We start from the raw sequence: 6,000 nt of genomic DNA, 5'->3' as shown, positions 1-6,000 counted from the left end.
CATCAAACAGCACAGATGTAGAGGTCCTGAAGTGCCACAGCACGAGGAGGAATGACCCATTATGCAATCTCCACAGGTCATGGATATTTGAAAAAACGTATGTCTGCGAGAGAGAGAGTCTTTTGGAACATTTGTGAGTGTAATGTTTACTGTACATTTTTTATTGTTAATTTCACTTTTGTTTATTATCTATTTAACTTGCTTTGGCAATGTAAACATGTTTCCCATGCCAATAAAGCCCTTTAAATTGAAATTGAATTGAAAGAGAAGGGGGGGGGGGGTCTGTGTGTGGGGAAAGAGGGAGGTGTAATTTATTTTAACTCTAAATGCATAGCCTACATTTCTCAAATGGAAAAGCTCACCTCTGCCCATGGTTGTTTACCCTCTCTGAATTAATTTCTTATTTTCCTTATTTGACTTGCTAGGCTACAAGCAATATAGGATAAGTGAAAGGTCATTATTTTACTACAAATTATTAGCTATGTGTCTGTCTAACTAATTTGAGGGTGAGACTCTTTCACACTGTTGGTCTTTTCAAAATAGCAGCATCAGATTAAGTTGAAAATCTGTGCTCTTATTTGTTTATTTTCTAGTTTCAAGTTTGTAGTTGTTTAATGTCACGTGCACAAGTACAGCGAAATGCCTCTATTGCAATCTCTAAACCCAACAATGCAGTAATCAATAACAATATAATACTAACAAGAACATAAGGTAGAACAAAAACACACGAGAAATCTAAATAAAAAATAAGATATTAGGCACTCGAGAAACACTAAATAGGGCAAAGGCTTACTTAGCTGATTGAACGAGAGAGTTTGAGAGGAAAGAGCAAGAGAGCGCGAGAACATGCGACCTATCAAAAGACCTGAATCAAGAGAGGCGTTTCAGCACCATTCTCGGGGAGAGTATTTTTTATAGTCTATGGAGTAGACGCGACATTTGCCGCAAGTAGAAAGGAGTGGAGCGATTGAGAACGAAAACTCTTCTTTCATGTGGATTACTTCTGGAAAAAATAAACCCCTACCAAAAGCGGAAACTAGCTAATACATTAGGAACAACATACAAAGACTGGAATTATACGGTAAAATGGTCACCTTATTTGTTAGCTATTTTACCCGTACTGCTGCTAAGGTTGACACGCTCCAGCTAGCTAGCCAAACCAGTAGCTATCATTTGTTAGCTTCGAGTCAGTTAGCTAGCTAACACCGCGCTAAACAATGCTAGCCAGCTAACTAGCTAGCTAGTTGACCGTATCATATAAATAATGTTCGATCGCTAACAAGCATACATCATTTCATATACTTGATGGTATAGCGAACCTTTCTAGAAAACTAATGCAAACTCGGATTATGTAAATTGATGACTAACTAGACCTTGTCATAAAACAACAAACCATTAGCTAGGTAGCATAGTTAGCAGGGTACCTAAAGTAGTTAACTAGCTAGTAAGCGTTTGTCACCAACCAGGCATCTTCTGAAATGCCCGTGTTTTAGTAATGTATTTAATCCATTTGGCTAGCTACCTTGATAGTGGGCACTGGGCACAATTAATCAGTTACGCCTATGGCCAGATTAATTGATTTGTGATACGTTTATCAACACTGCGCGGTGATTCACGTTGGTTGTTGTTAACGTTAGGGGTCCTGACTGCCGAATTAATTTAGAAGCGTACTGCGGCGACGATTTGGCGTGCTTTTACACCAACAGTTTTGTTGGCATATTATTCGAAATGTATAAGTAAGGTAGGTAACTAACTATAGAACATGTTTGCCTGTCAAATTATTTGTTTGCCTACTTTTTTATGACCTGTCTGAAAGTTGGGCAGAAGTGAAAGTTGTACTGCACAGAGACATTCATAAAGAAATGAACAAAGGCATATTTCATGTAATGATAGAGGTAGCGAGAATACTTAACCCAAACCCTGACTCACCTCAGTCAACCTCCAAAACCCTACTACTACTACGATCATGGTCAGAAAACAACACTTGTTTTGAAGGGGGACAAAAGGTCAGTCAGTGCTCTCTGTCGGATAATTTATTGATTTATTTATCTACTATAAGGGGTCTATGAGGGGGCTACATGAATATGAGTCTCTTTTAGAAATAGGCTACCATAGTTCGCTCTACAGGTAGGCTAACTGCCCCCCAAAAATGAAACACTTCAGTAAATGAGGGATACAAATTATGTTGAAGGCAGGTGCTTCCACACAGGTGTAGTTCCTGAGTTAAGTAATTAACATCCTATTATGCTTAGGGTCATGTATAAAAAAGTTAACTTGCCCATTATTTTGGCTACCATAGCTAGAAGAGATCTGTGACTTTGAAAGAGGGGTTTCAAAGGAACCTAGGGGTTTTTAAAGGGTGTGTGATTGTGTCTCATCAAATCTCAATCCAATTGAAAACTTATGGGAGACTGGAGTGGCGCCTGAGACCGTTTTCCAACAACAAAACACTAAATTATGCATTTTCTCGTGGAACGATGACATCGCATCCCTCCGATAAGAGTTCCAGACATGTAGAATCTACGCCAAGGCACTTTGAAGCTGTTCTGGCGGCTCGTGGCGGCCCAATGCCCTATTAAGACACTTTATGTTGGTGTTTCCTTTATTTTGGCAGTTACCTGTACATATCAAGAATATTGCTGAACATAAGTCTTATTGGACTGACTCAAATGTCAATCAGGCTAGATCATGCTTTGCCAAAGACCACATCTTGATTGATGAATATAAACAGAGTGCAATTGCACTGTCAACATAATTTGAGAGCGCATGAAATTGGGGTAAGATCTTTATTTCTGTATTGGCCCTTTTGAGGAACAGACCATAGTTAATAAGGTCAATTGCATGAATTCTGTTGTAGTATTAAATGCCAGAGCCCAGGCCAAGTGTTTAATTACAATAATAAAAGGGACATTGGCTCCAAATGCCATTCAGCATATATTTGAATAATATAAAATGCTGCTGGTGGTTATTGAACAAGGCCAAGCTGCTCTGATTGGCATTTTGGGTTAAAATGCATGGCATAGATTAAATAGTTTTAACATCCAATATCAAATGTTGTTCACTGCAAGAGTGGGTAGAGAACAGTTTGTTTTGTTAAAAAGCTATGCTTTAAGTTAGGTTTGGCTGCAATACGGATACAATCTGCCTTGATGGTTTCCTCTGATTTGATTATATCATGCATCATCGTACATCAAGCATATTATAGCCTATTTATTTTGTGCTTATTGATGCATTATTGAATGCTTCCCTGCTCAAGACTGATAAGGAACTGAGGAGGTGGGATAACCTCTTTATTGTAACCCCTCATCAGTGATGTGTGTTGTTGGTCTTTAAATCTTGTAGAGAGGATTTCTGTGTCTGAATATGTTGTCTGCATGAAATCCCACCTTGAAGTGCAGTCCAGTCTGACTCCTCTATTAAATAGGATCATCTGCTCCAATCAGGGATTGAGATCACTAAATCGGCTGATAATCCATGGTAGTGGGAGAAGAGGTGGTTTAGCCTCCTTTAAGTCCAGCCTCAGAGCAGTCACGGTACCCTGCCTGTCATCTGGACTCAGTTAGTCCAGTGGTTTGCATGGGGAAGGGATAACTGTTTGTGTGACAAAATACCCCCCCCCCCCCCTTGTCTAACTGGGTAATGGGGGCAGAGATTATCCCGTGCTCAGTGTGGGGCCGGAGGGAGACCGTGGCAGACAGTTTTACTACTAGTCCCAGTATTGCTAGCATTATGAAACCCGTAATGGAACTAGATGAGAGGGAATAGCTAGTAGGCTATACAAGTCTGTTGTACACTTTGAGAGGGGAAGAAATCTTCAGGTCACTGTGCGAAACCTTTTCAGATGTAAATTCCCAATTCCTCAGTTTGCATAGGCCTATGTTGAATACCGGTATGTCAATTTCCTTAAGTCACACCACAAGAGCTAAACCAGAACACCACTGGAATGTACCTTAAGTCAAGAGCTGTTGCGTCGTGCTTTTGAAATATTCTTGAAATAGCAGCAGCCATTGTTTAGAGGAAAAGCGATGGAGAAAGGGGGGGGGGGGGGGGGGGTTAGTATACAGTAAGTTCTACATGATGTCACAGCAGGGCAGACAATACAGGTCCTTTTCCAAACCACTATGTGCTGGAGCTGTGTGCTGTCTGGGAGGGGACTGACTGACTGCCTCTGGTGTGGGCTGGGACTATCCACTCTGCTGTTACTGTGAATAGGGCTGCAATGAGGAGTTCCAGACGTGTATTCTGAATCCTCAACCTGTGGTGAAATCTAATATTAGCAATAGTGATATTGCTGTGCATCAAAGACGTTCTATTTTCTACAGAGATTGCAAAAATAATTATATGATGAAGTAGTGCACATCGGTTATGAATGTTTCAACCTCTGTGTTGAGAAATTGTGTTTTTAACTTCAGTTAATGTTTCAGAGAGCACCAAGCCATGATCCTTGTGGTCTGTATTGTCCAATCACAGAGCAGATACAAGTGTCCCTTGCCCATGCGAGGGGGAGTGACGATTGGAGAGGCAACGTCCTTGGTGGAAATCGTAAAATTGAGCTTAAAAACAACCAACCTGAAGCTATTAATGTACCTAGTAAGCCTATTTATCTGGCTAGCACTCCTGTCAGGTAGCTAGCTACAGTGACTCAAATGAAACTTTATTTGTCACATGCGCCGAATACAAGTGTTGACCTTACAGGGAAATGCTTACCTATAAGCCCTTAACCAACAGTGCAGTTCAAGAAGAGTTAAGAAATATTTACCAAATAATCTAAAGTACAAAATAATCAAAGTAACACATAAAGTGACACAAACGAGGCTATATACAGGGGGTACCAGTACCGAGTCAATGTGCGGGGGTCCAGTTTATTCAAGGTAATTTGTACATAGGTAGGGGTGAAGGGACTATGCATAGATAATAAACAGAGAGTAGCAGCAGTGTACGAAGAGTAAATAGTCCAGTGGTCATTTGATTAATTGTTCAGCAGTCTTATGGCTTGGGGGTAGAAGGTGTTAAGGAGCCTTTTGGTCCTAGACTTGGCACTCCGGTACCGCTTGCCGTGCGGTAGCAGAGAGAACATTCTATGACTTGGGTGGTTGGAGTCTGACAATTTTTTGGCCTTTCCTCTGACACTGCCTATTATATAGGTCCTGGATGGCAGGAAGCTTGGCCCCAGTGATGTACTGGGCCGTACGCACTACCCTCTGTAGCGCCTTACGGTCAGATGCCGAGCAGTTACCATACCAGTCGGTGATGCAACCGGTCAGGATGTTCTCGATGGTGCAGCAGTAGAACTTTTTGAGGATCTGGGGACGCATGCCAAATATTTTCAGCTGGCTAGCTAGTTTTATAGTTTAGTAATTTATTCCAATAAAATTCAGAATTCCAAAAAATGTTTATGAATCTAGCTACGTTCTATAGGCTCTTCCCGGCGAGACTAAGCCAATTTGCCGACGCTAAAATCAATCTCGTCTATATATATTTTTTAGCAAGCTAGCGCCACAGTTTTTTCTGACATGCCGAAAATGCAGCCTTGTTGATTAAATTTGACACTTCTCTGCCACAAGAGTTTGACATGTCACTACAGTTTGCATTAAATTGTGGGTCATATCAACCCCGCAAGTGACCAAAGTTCTTCACTCGCTACCTCAAGCTAAATCGAGGGCTGAGGAGGCAACGTTGTGAATTGGACCTCCACCTAAGATGGCAATCAAACTGCATCCGGTTTCGATTCCCCCAAGAGAAAGTGGCTAGCACAAGGGCTGAGGGGGGTAACAATAACGTGTTTGGACTGCAGCCCTTATGTGCCATCGCGTGTTCGCTAACAGATCACGTGAGTTGTATCTGCTCTGTGATTGGATGGTACAGGCCGCAATGCTGTATGGGATGAGTAGTTTGTTTCTCAACTAACTCTGGTATGTGCAGTGTTGTACCCTTGACTTTTGTATATCAATTTTTTAAATGCAATTTCTTACTTTTTGAATTAATGGTTCACACTGGGGA

The 6,000-nt window shown here is 41.2% G+C and overlaps 1 protein-coding gene across 13 annotated transcripts in view; it reads left to right on the top strand.

Moving 5' to 3' along the window:
- Window positions 1-879: 879 nt before the first annotated feature.
- Window positions 880-6,000, top strand: part of LOC106579918 (nuclear receptor corepressor 2) — a 140,530-nt gene continuing 135,409 nt past the window's right edge. For all 13 annotated transcript variants that reach the window (XM_014160309.3, XM_014160308.3, XM_014160311.3 and 10 more), the window contains exon 1: window positions 880-1,081. The gene's annotated coding sequence lies outside the window, so the exon portion shown is untranslated. The remainder of the gene's footprint in view (window positions 1,082-6,000) is intronic.

The sequence above is a fragment of the Salmo salar genome, chromosome 20 (assembly GCF_965601325.2).
Source record: "Salmo salar chromosome 20, fSalSal1, whole genome shotgun sequence".
In the NCBI taxonomy this organism is placed as follows: domain Eukaryota; kingdom Metazoa; phylum Chordata; class Actinopteri; order Salmoniformes; family Salmonidae; genus Salmo; species Salmo salar.
The sequence above is the reverse complement of the archived record's forward strand: the minus strand, read 5'-3'. Positions and strand labels throughout refer to the sequence as shown.